The sequence below is a fragment of the Tenrec ecaudatus genome, chromosome 15 (assembly GCF_050624435.1).
Source record: "Tenrec ecaudatus isolate mTenEca1 chromosome 15, mTenEca1.hap1, whole genome shotgun sequence".
Classification (NCBI taxonomy): Eukaryota; Metazoa; Chordata; class Mammalia; order Afrosoricida; family Tenrecidae; genus Tenrec; species Tenrec ecaudatus.
In genome coordinates this window covers 25,663,815-25,680,309 of record NC_134544.1, presented here as the reverse complement: position 1 = coordinate 25,680,309, position 16,495 = coordinate 25,663,815, and the positions used below count along the sequence as shown (strand labels likewise).

At 49.6% G+C, this 16,495-nt stretch overlaps 1 pseudogene; it reads right to left on the bottom strand.

The window, feature by feature from the left end:
• Positions 1-13,300: 13,300 nt before the first annotated feature.
• Positions 13,301-14,273, bottom strand: LOC142427931 (glyceraldehyde-3-phosphate dehydrogenase-like; annotated as a pseudogene).
• Between the last annotated feature and the right edge of the window lie 2,222 nt (positions 14,274-16,495).

The window sequence follows — 16,495 nt, the reverse complement described above, 5'->3', positions numbered from 1 at the left end:
GGCATACACCTGTGCGTGTAAGAGCTGGAAAGCTGGTAGCAACACTTTTTGACTTTCCCTCCTATGTGTGCACACACACATGCACTTGAGCCCTGGTGGGGCCGGTGTTTAAACCCTGGGCTGCTAACTGAAACACTGGCCATCGGGACCCTCCCAGCAATGCTGTGGGAGGAAGGCCTGGCCATCTCTTCTGTAGCGATTACAGCCTAGAAAGCCCAATGGGACACTCTTCTGTCACTCACACTCGGTTGCAAGAGCTAGAGCAGACTCAATGACTTCATCAGCCAATGACTGAATAAATTAACGCAGTCTACCCATGAAAGGGAGTGCCACGCATCTATATGCATACAAAGTCCCGATAGAACACGGTTGAATCGTAGAAACACCCTGGTCAGTGGAAGAAGCCAGCCACAAAAGTTTCACTGCGTATGATTCCATCACAGCAACCTGTCCAGGGACGGCAACACCACAGGGCCAGCAGGGTCATGCGGGCCAGTGACCAGGACCAAGGAGAATGAGAAGGGACTGTCAACAGGTACAGAGTGCCTTTGGAGTAAGGATGAGAATGTCCTGGAATTAGATCATGATGACAGTCATAAGACATCATGAATTTACTAACATGCACTGATTTTGTACACTTTCCAAAAACCAAACTCACTGCCATCACATGGAGTCAATGCCGACTCATAGTGACCCTATAGGACAGGGTAGAACTGCCCCGGGGAGCTTCTGAGGCTGTCACTGTTTTCAGGAGTAGAGCCTGGTCTCTCTCCTGCCGAGTGGCTGGTACTTCCCAACTGTGGGCCTTAGGAATTTCAGCCCAAGATGTTATCACGGTGCCATCAGGGCACATCGAAATGGCTAAAGAGAGGACTTTTATGTTACATGAAATGTTCTTCATTCAAAAGAACAAAAATTCAAATACTAAAGAGAACCTCCCTCCCCCCTCCCCCCACAAAAAAAGTGTCACAGCTCTTTAGTTTGTTCTTTACCAGTGAATTCCATGGGCTAGTGATCCCTAACCCATCTTCTTGATCCCTTTGAATCCTGTGCTCTGCACTGAGACCTGGAAATCTTCATTTCTCAGCAGTTACTGGTGTGAGTTAAGCCTCATGGGTTCCGCCCATCCCCCTGGCCCTTGTGTTAATGTCCTCCCTCCTTGGCCCAAGTCAAAGCTCTAGCCTAGGAAGTCCCGGCAAGGAAATTAGTTCCCTCACCACCAGGCTGCATCACAGGGACCCCACCAGGATGGAAGAAACTTCATATCCTGTCGCAGGCAGAGAATCATGAACTGGAATTGCTTGGGTGAGGTCTGTGGAGTTGAAAGATTGAATGCTCTACTTCACAAATACACACTCAGAGGTACCGGTCCCTTTGAGATGGGATAAGCTTTTCATTAACAGGGAGACTCTGAAACAAATCATTTGAACCCGAAAGTACTTTGTCACTTAGTGTCATAAATCCCTTCTGGGGGGAAAAATGGAGTTAAAAGACAGAGAATATTTACAACCCAGAGAGACAAACCAACCAATCCGAAAGGCGCACACACAATTTTCTTTCTATTCGAGCCCTTGCTATCAACTAATCAGATTGACACGGGGTTTCAAGAAAAGCTATTTAATTATGTTCTGTTCAAAAGGCAGACGTTTCTTTGTGAATCCCTGCAATTCAAACAGACGAGAACCCCTGCCGGCAGATGGCTTCATCCCAGAGCCCTGGTTTTCCATCAGAAGCATAAGCCTACTATTGGATCCATGTCGGAGCTTGTAAAACGTGATGTAGAGAATTATGGAACTCACAATGAGCATGTCCATCTTCTTTCTACTTGAGCCTTTGGTATCAACTCTTCATTTTCCCCCTCCCTCCCCATCCGTCCTCCCTCGCAAACCCTTGATAATTTATAAATTATTATTATTTTGCTATATCTTACACTGGCCAATGTCTTCCTTCACCCACTTTTCTGTTGTCTGTCCCCCGGGAGGGGGTTATACATAGATCATTGTGATTGGTTACCCCTTTCTCCCCAACCTTCCCCTTACCCTCCTGGTATTGCTACTCTCATTATGAGTCCTGAGGGGTTTATCTGTCCTGGATTCCCGGTGTTTGCAGCTCTTATCTGTACCCGTGTACATCCTCTGGTCTAGCTGGATTTGTAAGGTAGGATTGGGATCATGATAGTGGGAGCGGGGGGGGGGGTGGGGGGAAAGCATTAGAGAACTAGAGGAAAGTTGTATTTTTCATCAGTGCTGTACTGCACCCTGCCTGGCTCATCTCTCCTTTGTGACCCTTTTATAAGGGGATGTCCAGTAATCTACAAATGGGCATTGAGTCTCCACTCTGCACTTCCCCTCATTGATATGATTTTTCGTTCTGGGTCTTTGAAGCCTCATACCTGATCCCATCGATACCTCATGATCACACAGACTGGTATGTTTCTTCCATGTGGACGTTGTTGCTTCTCAGCTAGAGGGCCACTTGTTTATCTTTAAGCCTTTAAGACCCCAAACACTATATCTTTTGATAGCCAGGCACCATCGGATTTCTTCACCACATTTGCTTATGTACCCATTTGTCTTCTGTGATCGTTTCAGGAAGGCGAGCATCACAGAATGCCAGCTTAGTAGAAGAGTATTCTTGTGTTGAGGGAGTATCTCAGTAGAGGCTCAATGTTCGTCTGCTACCTCAATACTTAACATATAAATATATGTACATAGATCTGTTTCCCACTCATTATATATACATATATTTACATATGCAAATCTTTATGTCAGTGGACTGCCACATCTTTCTCCAAGGAGCGCCTGGTGGGTCTGAAACTTGCAGTTGACAGCCTGTCACTTAACTCATTGCACCTCCAGGGCACGAGTTCCAAAACCCACTGCCATATCATCTTTCTCCCACAGAGCAGCCAGTGGATTTGAACTGCTGACCTTCTGGCTGGCCATCCAAAGCAGAACCAGAGGGCTGCAATCAAAGTACTGGCTGGGCTGTGTTCTCATTTAGAGGTTTGACTGGGGGGAAATTCACTTCCAAGTTCATTAAGGCCGTTGGCAGAGTTGATTTCCTTGATCTGTGTGACTAGATTCCAGCTCTTTGCGTGCTGGTGACCTCAGTGAGTTGGGGAGTCAGGACTCAATCTGCCTGCCTCCCTGTCTGTGATGACGTCACTGGATACCTGCGGTATTGGTGGAGAAGCCAGAAGTCCTTCTCCCACCCAGAATGGAGAAGGAGTTCATTTATTGTCGGTAGGGCTTCTGTGGCCCCTGCTGGTTTCCCCCAAATGCCTGCTTTTAGCTGTTATAAAAGATCCACTCCTAGTCTAGCAGCAGCTTCAGCTCCTTAAGGCTTGGAGCTGATTGTGGGCCGAAGGAAAAGAAAGCATCGAGAGTGGTCATGAAGAAGAGCGCAAGAACAGAGAACATCTTTAAGAAGAGGAACTGAGGAGTCGGAAAATAGAAAGCACTCTCAAATCATCCAAACCAAGCAAAGCCATCAGGCTGATTCCGATTTATAACAACCCCATAGAAAATTTCTGAACTTGCAAATCTTTGTGGAAGAAAGTAGACAGACTCCTCCTCTCCCCTCTGAGCGGCTGGTGGGTTTGAACCCCTGACCTTGTGTTCTGTCTAATCCTCAGCACACCAGGGCATCTTTCAAATTGCCCAGGAGGCATTACAAACCCAGGGGAAGGGCTTGAGCTGATGCCAAAACTGGGGGATTGACCTGCCTAGGGAAACAAAGAAACCCTTGAACTTGCAGTGCCTGGACTGGGCAGCCCAGTCCAAGGGGAGTGGGGCAGGGTGTGGGGGGCCAACACCTAGAGGTGCAGCTGTGGCCAGAGGTAGAGAAAGCAGGCTCCTCCCTTCACATAACCTAGCAAGGAGACCCCTTAGTCAACAACCAGCTAAACACCGAGAAACCTTTCAACAAATACCTATTTAAAGCCTTTTTAGCAGGAATGGGGAGAACATGTCCTGCCTTTGATGTCAGGAATGATGACACCTTGGAATGCCCCCACCCCTACGTGAGCCCTTCCTTCTCCACCCCAGCAGCAGCACAAAAGCTTTAACAAAACTCCAGAGTCAGGCATGGCTATCCTGTGGGTGCCCTGACCTGATGGAGGTTGGCGCTTAGAAGATGAAAAACTGGGCTGATGCTGCCCTCTTCTGGCCACTCAGCAACATCTTCTCCCTTCTCCCTAACCTGAGACACTGCCTGCCCAGACTGAAGCGCCAGGAATTGAGCACGTCCACTTGGATCTTGTGGGTAGCTGCTGGTGCAGCAGGGGAGGCAGAGGGGGCTCCTGTGCCCTGGAGCGGAGGCTGGCTGGGCAGCCCCTGACTGTGTGCGAGAGGAGGCCCCTGACTGCTACCTACTCCCCGGGCTGGTCAAGCAGGGATCCTCAACCCTCAGTCCTATGAGCTGGCCAGACAGCTGACAGCAGTTTGTCACATATTCCCACAGCTCAGAGGAGGTGGCCACCCTGACTCATGGGGCCACAGGGCCACAAGAGGGCTGACTGCAGGGAGAGAGCAAACCCATAGGGACTGGGGTGGCGGCCTTTGTAGTGACAAGAGGGCAAGCTGCCCCTGGTGCCCACAGGGGAGCAGTGGGGAGAGACAGATGAAGGTGTAGTGTCCTGCAGGGACTCATTCTGCAGCCTGGCAGCAAAGTGAAACCATGAGGTAGGGGAATCAGGGGGTGTTAAAGAGGAAAACTAGCAAGACTGGGGGTGGGGGTAGATCAGAAAGGAGGGAGAGGGAGAGGCCCAGAGTTGGGCATTTGATGACCTCAAAGATGCTATGGCGGTGCTTGAACTTGGAAGGGCCTGGAGAAGGTGGGGCTAAGGGTGCCAGGATACTAGTCGTTGTGGGGTCTGCAGCCTGGCACACCTCCCAATGAAAGGAAAGGCCCTTGTGCTGGCATGGCCTTTGCTCAGCCGTACACACCCACTCGCTGGTGTCCTGGGTCCTCTCACTCCACCCACACCTGGTCGCTGGCCTGCCCTGCTCTCCCATCTGGCCCTGAAAACCCCCGCCTCTTGCTTTCTGACTGCCGGGAAGCTGCATCCCTGCCTCTCCTCGTGCAACAGATTTCTTGCAAATCCCCACAGAGATGGAGGGAAGAGTCAAGATGGCATTGCAGGTAGTCACCTGCAGGTAGATCAGAAAATTCAGAGCTAGGCATGGGAAGCAAGCCCGAGGAGAAGCCACATGGACCTACCCCAATGCAGCCCTGGGTGCTGGAGCAGCCGTGTGGAAACCCCTGCCAGCGCTGAGATGCTTACACATTCACTGACTCGGCTTTCCTCCCTGCAGTCGGCGGCATCATTGCGTGTGTTTTGTGAGATGGAGAAGGACTTTGTGGACTGGTGTGGAACACATGGGTAATGTTGGACTTGTGAGCTTGGGCAGCACTGGGTTGGGATGTTTTCTTAATGCGCACTTACCCTTTATATAAAACTCTCTCTTGTACATGAGTTGCTGTGGATTTGTTTCTCTAAAGCACCCAGACTCACACATCGTACTTCTCCCAAGACAGATTTCTTTGTCCTTTGGACAGTCTAGTACTTTCGATAGTCGTCACCTGGACCACAATTCAACCGCATCGATTCTTCTTCAGCCTTCTACAAGGCCCTGGCCCTCAATTATGCTCCCGATTCCAGCCCCTCATTCTCTCCTCTCTGAGGTGAGAGTGGACTTCTAGCCCAGATAGAAGCCCCTCGCTCTCTCCTGTGTTCTTCCCTGGATGTCCTGGGAGCCAGGCGGACTTTGCCGTAACTAGCATTTCTCTCTCAGGCCACTGACACAAACCAGACGGAGAACAGACGGGTTTCCCATGTGTCTCAGGTGTCTGGTTCCATCTATGAAGCCCTAATGGAATACATCCCCATCCCCCAGACCTCCCCACCTGGCCCCCTCCCTCTGAGATGGCCTAGCCGGTTGTACAGCTGGAGACCTGCCTGCTCAGATGCCTCAAGAACTCTCTGGGCGCTTGCTCCTGCATAGGGTTGGGGTTTTTTTTAATCATTTTATTGGGGCTCATAGAGCTCTCATCACAATCAATTTATCCACCCATCTGTTGTGTCAAGCACATTTGTACATTTGTTGCCATCAGCATTTTCAGAATAATTTCTTTCTACTTGAGTCATTGGTATCAGCTCCTCATTTTTCCTTCCCTCCCCCACCCTCCCTCTCTCACAAACCCTTGATAATTTATAAATTATTAGTTTTTTCATGTCATCCACTGACCGATGTCTCCCTTCACCCATTTTTCTGTTTTTCCCCCAGGGAGGGGTTATATGTAGATCATTGTGATGGGTTCCCCCTTTCTCCCCTATCTTCCCCTTACCCTACTGAAATTGTTACTCTCATTATTGGTCCTCAGGGGGGGTATCTGTCCTGGATTCCCAGTGTTTCCAGCTCTTATCTGTACTATATATATGCTCTGGTCTAGCCAGATTTCTAAGGTAGAATTGGGATCATGATAGTGGGTGGGATTTAGCATTAAATATCTAGAGACTGGCTCGTCTCTTCTTTCGACCCTTTTGTAAGGGGATGTCCAATTATCTACAGATGGGCTTTGGGTCTCCACTCTGCACTTCCCCTCATATTTGGCCTTCATTCGGGTTTCAGTAATTCCTCTCAGTTACATTGCCCTTGATCAAGCCCTACCAGGCCTACTACACCCTCCTCATCATCAATTTTAGATCACTTGTTCCCTTGTCTTTGGGTTTGTTAACACCCACTTCTTTTCCCCACCTCCCTCTCCCATGTCCCCCTGAACCATCGGTCCTGTTGTTTTCTCCTCCAGATTGTTTATCCCACCTCTTATCTAGCTAGATACTGCATAGGTGTTTTTGTTGACCACTTTACCTTTGAGAGGAGCCTTGGCAGTGTAGTGGTTACGTGTTGGGCTGCAACCCCCATGGTCAGCAATTCAAAACCACCAGCAGCTCTGAGAGAGTTAGACTGGACTTTCTACTCCCATAAACAGTTACAGTCTTAGAACCCCACGGGGGGTCGCTGTGAGTCAGCAAGGAGTGGTTTGGCTGACCTTTAAACCATCCAAGCAGCTTGGCAACTAATTAAAACCAAAACCGAACCGAACAGTTGCCAAGGGATTGGTTCGGACTCATGGAGCCCTGAGGACAGATTCCAAGGGCAACCGTCTGGTTTCCGCAGCTGTGGTTTGGAGGAAGCTGGCTGTTCCATCTTTCCCTGTGGAATGGAGCTGCTGGGACGTTCACGTCACTCCAGTAGTGCAGAGCTGAGCGCTTAACCGCTGTACCACGAGGACTCCTGGCAGCGAGTCCAAGAACCCAAGACAAACCCGGAGTGTCTGCCTCCGGCGCGGCAGTGGCTGCATTTGAGGCTTCACCCTGAGGGGAGCCCAGGGCAAGCAGGCCTGTCCCACAAGGTCATCAGATCATTTCAGAATGAGATCAATGAACCCAGACGTGAGGAGTGCCTCACACGTGCCTGGGGCCCCCTGCAGCTGGCCAGCACCTGCTCTCCCCATAGTGAGCAGGGACATTAGCTCATGCCAGGGCAGCCAGGTGGGCAGAATCCGAGGGCAGCCCTTCTAAGTGGAGTCCCAAGTGAAGACCAGCAGTTCTTCATAGAGGAGGGCGCTCGGGAAGTGATGGGAAATGTGAGCGATGAGCGTGGTCTCTACAGTCTGCGGTTCTTAAGAATGTAACTGTGTGTCTGAGCAAGCGAGTCCCAAGGCCCAAGTCTTAGTTGCCAAATGAAGTGCGGAGAGAGGGAGGAGGGAGGAGGAAGGAAAAAACAGTAACTCCAGCTATGAGCGATTTGTCCTGGTGGGATCCAAAATCAAAATCCAAACTCACTGCCATGGAGTCGATTCCGACTCACAGTGACCCTATAGGACAGGGGAGGATGACATCTGTGGATGCTCACGCTGGTCCCTGTCTGTCTTTCTCCTGAATCTTGACTGGTGGTTTCCAACGCTACCCTTGTCACAGCCACGATGCCACCAGGGTTCCTAGCTCTTTGATAAGTAGTTTATATTTCGGAGTATATACTCCCTGTAGTAGCCCAGCTTAAATATGCCCTGTACACACCCATTTCTCTCTCTCTCTCTCTCTCTCTCTCTCTCTCTCTCTCTCTCTCTCTCTCTCTCTCACACACACACACACACACACACACACACACACCAGATTACAGCACCCAAGAGACTAAGAAAGAAACACGCTCACATGCTCGTCCAGTGAGGTGCTATCAGTCTGGTGTCGAAGGCGTCTACTGTGGTCTGAACTGAGCAGGCCCTGCCTTCCTCGCAGACTCCTGGGCTGTGCTCACAGGGCTCATGCCGTCCCGCGGTTCTCAAAGCACAGGGCAGCGGGGGGTCCTTGGGGCTCCCTGGCCACCTTCAGCACTGCTGCAGCAGCCCGTGGGCTCCGTTCGGCCCCCAACAGGTGAACGGTTAAACTCCACTGAGTGGTCAAGGTTGGATTGCCCCACAGGGCTACCCTCCGTGGAAGGGCAGTATCAGAAAGAGCAGGAGTAAGCCTGATAGGGTGAGGGTGGAGATGGGAGGGGAGAGCGAACTGTGCTCAAGATGGGGTGATGAGGACTAAATTCTGAGGCCACAGAGGCTCTCCCCACCTCCCACATACTAGCAGGAATACCCCTCCCGTTCCTGGCCAAATCCTCCCTCATGGAAATATACCTGCAATATTTGCCCTCCCCACCCCCTTTCTATAAGACATTACCTGTCACCTAAGCTGTATTTAGTCCCTCACTGGGGTAACTGGTTAATGCACTGGGCTGCTGGCCTAAAGGTTAGCAGTTCAAGTCTTCCCGGATGTGCCTCAGAAGAAAGGCCTGGTGATCTAGTTCTGAAAATTCAGCTGCTAACATATGTACAAAAGTGCTTGACACGATGGATGGATGGATGGATGGATGGATGGATGGATGGATGGATGGATGGATGGATGGATAGATATAAGAGCTGAATGAGCCCCAATAGAAGGATATTTTTTAATGTTCACCTGCTAAAAAGATCTAGTGGAGCACCGTCCTTCTCAGACACACCTGCGGTGGCCAGGAGTTGACGTCAGCTCTTCAGCAGCTGGCCTGTTCATGTACTGAGATCAAGTCCACCTCACGGAGCCCTGGTGGTGTAGTGGTTGCATGATGGGGTGCTAACCAAAGGTCTGAAGTTCGATACCACCAGCCGGACTGTAGGATAAAGACGCGGCGGCTTTCTACTCCTGAAAAGGTTTACAGCCTCAGAAGCCCGCCGGGGCAGCTCCGCTCTGCCCTCGAGGGTTGCTCTGAGTAGGGTTCCACTTGATGGCAGTGAGTTCACTTAATCCACCCAGTAGAGACCTCCCCCGGGGGTGGGGGTGGGGGTGGGGACAGAAAGGGGTGCAGAAGGGGTGCTGAGGGTGCTAACCTAGAGAAGAAGGCACTGTGAGTCATCTTTGTTTGTTTTTAATGATTGCTCTATGTCCACCCGGGAAAGAATCTCCTGCTTCTGGTGGTTAAGATATCACCATGAAGTCGTCTCTTAAAACACATCAGCATTTCACTCGAGACGTTCGTGAGCCTGGGAAAGGTCCTGGAGGTCAACCTGCTGCGCAGACACAGGCTTTCCAAAGCAGAGAGGCTCCAGCCCCCAGACGAGAGGGTGTCCTCCAACCTCGCCTGCCACCTCCACTCCCATTCCTCCACCAGAGAGGAGACGTGTCTCCCTGGAGTCTGGAATCAACGCTGAGAAAGCACAAGTCCCAGACTTCGGTTTCAAAGGTCTACTTTATTGATGTGGGGACTGAAATCCTATTGAGTAAAAAATCTTGAGAAATCCCAGTGACTGAAACCAGCCCTTACTTTTCTAGGGAAAGATAAGAGCGAGGAGGAAATCGATAAATAGCCCCATGTGTAAACATGGATCCAGGGAGGGCAAAGGTCTCTTTTAGGACTAAACAGATTAAATTATGCATATTCCCTGATCTTAATAATCAAATCCCCTTTCTTTGCTTGCTGATAGCTACTGACGAGAAGTCGGGTTTAAACATAAAATTACTAGCCACCTAAACAAATAAGCTATGTTGAACACAAGAAATTGTATTCATTTCTGGATGTCACACAGTGTGGAGGATTGAATTTGTTCACTTAAACTGTACTGTATGCTGACCAGCTCTAAGTGAGCTTAAGCCATCCCTCTACACATGGTGTGGATGTTCTTGCTGGGCACAGAAGCTCAGAGCCCTGGGCTTCCTCTTCTTAGGCTGGGAGGTCCTGGTAAGTACCTGCGACCCTTGATGTGCGCTGTTGATTAGGGCCCTATGTGCGACAGATTGAAACACCAGCGGGGCCTGAGCCAGCCTCTGGTCCTTGCTTCTTGCTATGTTTGACCCCATTGTTGTGTCAGTCCATCTCATCGAGGGTCTTCATTTTTGCTGACTCTTTAATAAGACTGATGTCCTTCTCCAGGGACTGGTCTCCCCTAATAATGTGTCCAACGTACTGTACTTCGCCCAAGACGGACTTGTTCATTCTGGCACTTTGACTAGTCTTCGTCAACTGATGCATAATTCAAATGCATTGATTCTTTTCAAGTCTCCCTGGTTCTGTGTTTGGCCTCCACATGCATACAAAGGGGCTGGAAACACCTTGGTAGACTTCTTCTAGGGGGGGGTACAATTGACCAAGACTTGTGGGATGAGGTCTTCCTGGTGTGGTGGCCTCTTACCAAGGAGAAAACAGAAACGCTGACAGATTGTGCCGCCCGTTCAAGATAAGCAGCTGGTAGGTGATAAGGCCAGGTCTCCTGATACCAAATCCAGTGCCCTTCCATAGATGCCCCGTCATCTTGAAGGGTGGGTTTCTGCCCTTTCCCATGAGGGATCCAGCTGCTTGTGCCCGCAGCACAGGCCAGGCATGCGAGAAGCTTGGCATTTCCCAATGGATTTCTGCTGCGGCAGAGGCAAGAGCTCCAAGCAACGTGACCTAGGAAATGACGTTTTAACTCTCTGGTCTACATCTTTGAAGAACATTTTCTTCTGACAGGGAGACCCCTTGGCCATTACCTTGTTAACATTCGCAAATGCAACAGGAAATTCATTAACTTGTCAGGAACATGATAGTCACGGCCACACAACAAACAGAAGGTGGGGCATTAATGATTAACAAGAAAATAAAATAAACAGAGTCATTGGTGGCTACTGGGATGGAATGAGAAGAGCCTAATCAGGCCATCTCAAGAGTAAAAGGGGTTGTCTCCGTTGTGGAGTACTCGCAGAACAACTTGCTCTCCACTGATGATTCTCATTCCTCTTAAAATGTGCTGTGCTGGCCCAAAGGCTAACAGAAGACAGACTCATGCTTGGTCGAAATAGCAGTCTTTCTGGTTGAACTTGTCTTTACTGAACACCCAATGTGTGCAAGGCTCTTGGGGAGCTGGTGAGGAGTAGGGTGCCGAGGCTGTGCCCAGGGTGCACCATTCAGTGGAGAGGGTGGAAGGGACATTCTAATCCACATATGACAGCCATAATGGACCTCTCTGAAGACCCGGGCCACTTCAAGAAGCAGCATGACCTGGAGAGGTAATTGGGCAACGTGCCCCAGGCCCAGGGTTATCTAACCGAGTCCTAGAAAGGCAGTAACTCAACAAGTTGGTGGTCATCCCATTTCACGGATCAGCAGCAGGTGGGCTTCGTGGGCTGACCTGCTCAGGGCACAAGGGTTTGAATGGCAGACTTTGAATCACACCCAGGGAAACTCTGGGCCCCATCTGCCCAACTGCTCTGTCTTACTGCTGAAAGGGAGGGAATTGAAGTCAGACTTGGGGATGGGGTGATGGGTGGAAACAAGGAAATGGAAGGTGGTGCATTACAGACTGTAGGAATTTAGGAAGTTAAGGGGGAATGATAGGCTGGGCTCGTGTTATGAACACTCAAACTAGGGAGACTGTGCTTAGCTTGATAAATAATTGAGACCCTAGCATCTCATGCCCTCCCTTTTTGGCAAATTGGGATGTGTTAGGTCTATCTGCAACCCATGAGTCTATGAACTTGACACATAAATATAGGGACAAAGGATTGAGTCTATTATGATCCTATTAAAATAATGTAGATTCCGTATCATAGACTGATGATCAACCATAAGCCATTTTCCTTTTCTAAAAAAATCTGAGATCACATGGCCAACAATTACTTCAAAACAAAATGAGAATGTAAGGGGTGGGCTGGTAAAGGGAAACTAGATTAATAGAAATGGAACAACCAGAACATGAATAGTAAGGTGGTTCATGCACTGTGCAGAATGTTGTATCGGAATTACTGAATGGGAACATAAGCCACTGTAAGGGCTGAGTAAACCCTCACCCAAACTGGCAGCATGCTGTAAGGGGCTGCTGAGTCAGTTCCAACTCATAGCGACCCGCTGGGTCCCACAGAGCGAAGCACTGCCTTATCCAATGCCGTCCTCACAGTGGTTCTTACGCTTGAGCCGCTGAGGCAGCCAACATGCCAATCCATCTTGTCAGGGGTCTTCCTCTTTTGTGATGCCCCTCCACTTTACCAAGCATGATGTCCTTCCCCAAGGACTCCTCTCTCCTGACAACATGCCCAAAGCATGTGAAACGAGGTGTCGCCCTCCTTGCCTCTAGGGAGCATTCTGACTGTACTTCTCCCAAGAAGTACTGACTGTACTTCCTCCTTTTTTGGCAGTCATGGCACTTTCAACATTCTTCACCAGTCTTCCTATTTCAATTCTTCTTCAGTCTTCCTTAGTCAATTCTTCTTCAGTCTTCCTTAGTCGGTGTCCAACTTCCACACGCACAGGAGGCCACTGAAAGTACCGTGGCTTGGAAGAGGCTCACCTTAGTCCTTAAAGTAACTTCTTTGCTTTTTAACACTTTCCAGAGGTCTTGTGCAGCAAATCACCTCATGCAAAATGTTGAGTGATCTCTTGACTGCTGCTTCCATGAGCATTGATTTGGATCCAAGCGAGACAAAATCCTTGACTTCAGTCTTTTCTCTATTTATCATGATGTTACCTACTAGTCCGGTTGTGAGAATTTTAGTTTTCTTTACTTTTAATTTAGTTGTGTTTGCTTGTTTGTTTGTTTGTTTTTTAGACTGGGTACGGTGTACTTTATTGATGGTGCATGACAAGGTCGGGCTCTCTGAGCCTTTCCCAGTCCTTCAGGGGCCTGGATGGGATATTCTTAGTGTGTTGGGGGATTGAGTTGGGGGCAGAGGATCCCCAGCAGCTGAGGGCATCTCTTTCTCTAGTGCTGTTTCTGGGGCTGGTGGTCCAGGGGTCTCTTACTCCTTGGAGGCCATGTGGACCATGAGGTCCACCACTCTGTTGCTATAGCCAAATTCATTGTCATACCAGGAAATGAGCCTGACAAAGTGGTTGTGGAAGGCAATGCCAGCCCCAGCCTCAAAGGTGGAAGAGTGGGGGTCACTGTTGAAGTCACAGGAGACAACCTGGTCATCAGTGGAAGGGTGGGCATCACTGTTGAAGTCACAGGAGACAACCTGGTCCTCAGTGCATCCCAGGATGCCCTTTAGGGGACCATCGGCTGCCTGCTTCACCACCTTCTTGATGTCATCGCACTTGGCAGTTTTCTCCAGATGGCGTGGGGACGTGGAAGGCCGTGCAGTGAGTTTCCCATTCAGCTCCTGGAAAACCCTTCCCACAGCCTTGGCAGCACCAGTAGAGGCGGGGATGATGTTCTGTGCAGCCCCACGGCCATCGCGCCAGAGTTTCCCAGAGGGGCCGTCCACGGTCTTCTGGGTGGCAGTGATGGCATGGACTGTGGTCATGAGTCCTTCCACGATGCCAACATTGTCACGGGTGACCTTGGCCAGGGGAGCTAAGCAGTTGGTGGTGCAGGAGGCACTGCTGACACTCTTGAGGGAGTTGTCGTACTTCTCGTGGGCATCGGCACGAGGGGCAGAGATGATCAGCCTTTTGGCACTGCCCCTCCGGTGAGCCCCAGCCTTCTCCATGGTGGTGAAGACATCATGGACTCCACGACATACTTGGCACTGCCTTCCCCCCCCCCCCCCCAGTTAATTTTGGCAGGATCTCGCTCCAGGAAGGATGCCTTCCCATCGATGATAAGCTTCCGGTTCTCAGCCTTGATGGTGCCATTGACCTTGCCGTGGATGGAATCATACTGGAACACGTAGACCATGTAGTTCAGATCAATTAATGCAACAATCCCCACTTTGCCAGAGTGGAAAGCAGCCCAATGCAGCCGAATCCGTTCACTCCAACCTTTGCCATCGTGTCTCCAGGATGTGGCTGGGACTAAACAGAAACGGGAAGGCAGCTGCCTGTTGCACGAGGAGGTGCGGAGAGCCTACATTTAGCTTTAATCCATATTATTGTTTATAAAACCATCAGTCAGTATGTAGCACTAATAGAAGGGATCGGTCCATTTTCATTGCCATTTCCCTGGCTAGACGGATGAGCCATCCTGGCCCCAACCAGAACCAGCCTGAACCCGACCATGGAAGGGTGTGCCACAGAGAATGACAACGGAACCTCTGGTTGGGAAAGGAACCGACCTACCATACCCAGACGGAAGTGGAAGCAAATGAAGGGGGAGGAAGGGAGTGGAGCACACCCTGGCCCACCAAGCCCTGAGGACAGTAGCCCCACTCAGAGCAGCCAACGCACAGAGAGGACCATATGGCCAGCCCCACTACGAGACACGACAGCCCACACTGACCCATAGCCCTACATGGGACAGCACTGGAGACATAGTGTGGGATTTGTGCCCAAGCTGACCCCACCACACCGAGGCAAAACACTAACAACAAGGGGAGCAGAACAAGGAAGTCCCCAGGGAGTATCAAAAATGGACTTTGGGGCCAGGACGTGGCACCCCATCAGATTCTACCAGAAAACACGCCTAAAGGTCAACAAACAGACCTTGAACCATTTTCAGACTTTTCTTTTTTCTTTTTGATTTTGTCATTGGTTTGTTGTTGTTGTTGCTGCTATCATTGTTTTGTTTTCCTGTGTCGCTTTGGCGATGTCTTGTTTTTATGTGCATATTATTATCTCTGCAGGACTATCTAGATGAGATAGGCTGGATAAACAATGTGGAGAAGAAAACAACGCGACCAATGGTTGGGGGGGATATGAGCGAGGGGGAGGTGTGGGAAAGGAAGTGGTGTTAACCAACCCAGGGACAAGGGAACAACAAGTGATCCAAAACCAGTGGCAAGGAGGGGATGGGAGGCTTGGTAGGGAGTGATCAAGGGCAATGTAACTGAGAAGAATTACTGAAACCCAAATGAAGGCTGAGCATCAATGTGGGACAAGAGGAAGTAAAAGAAATAGAAGAAAGAACTGGGTGGCAAAGGGCATATATAGAGGCCTAAGTACAGGCATGTACATATGTAAATATATTTTATATGATGGGGAAATAAAACTAAGTGCATCTATTTATAGCTTTAGATTAAGGTAGCAGATGGACATCGGGCCTCCACTCAAGTTCTCCCTCAATGCAAGAACACTTTATTCTATTAAATGGACATTCCATGATACTCACCTTCCCAACACGATCGCTGAAGACAAAGCAAGTGTATAAGCAAATGTAGTGAAGAAAGCTAATGGTGCCTGCTATCAAAAGATATAGTGTCTGGGGTCTTAAAGGCTTAAAGGTAAACAAGCGGCCATCCAGCTGAAAAACAACAAAGCCCATATGGAAGAAGCACACCCGCCTGTGTGATCACGAGGTGATCTAAGGGATCAGGTATCAAGCACCAAAGAACAAAAAATCATATTATCATGAATGTGGAGTGTGGGGTGGGAACCCAAGGCCCATCTGTTGGCAACTGGACATCCCTTTGCAGAGGGTTAGTGGGGTGATGAGTCACTCAGGGTGCAGTGTAGCATCAATGAAAAACACAACTTTCCTCTAGCTCTTAAATGCTTCTTCCCCCCGCCGCCCCACCCCCCCACTATCCTGATCCCCATTCTACCTTACAAATCTGGTTAGACCAGAGGATGTACACTGGTGCAGCTAGGAACTGGAAACACAGACACACCCAGGACCAGTGGTAAGAGTGGTGATACCCAGAGGCTGGAGGGAAGGTGGGGGTAGAAAGGGGGAACAGATTACAAGGATCTACATATAACCTCCTCCCTGGGCAATGGACAACAGTAAAGCATGTCGGGCAGGGTAAGACATGATAAAATAATAATAATTTATAAATTACCAAGGGTTCATGAGGGAGTGGGGAGTGGGGAGGGAGGGGGAAAATGAGCTGATACCAAGGGCTCAAGTGGGAAGCAAATGTTTTGAGAACGATGATGGCAACAAATGCACAAATGTGCTTGACACAATCGATGTATATATGGATTGTGATAAGAGTTGTATGGGCTCCCAATAAAATTATTTAAATTTTTTAAAAAGATGAGCCATCAGAGCAGGAGGAGAGCGGCATCTCAGGTCCATTAGAAAAGAACCATCCGTCCAGCACTTTGAGATTTCC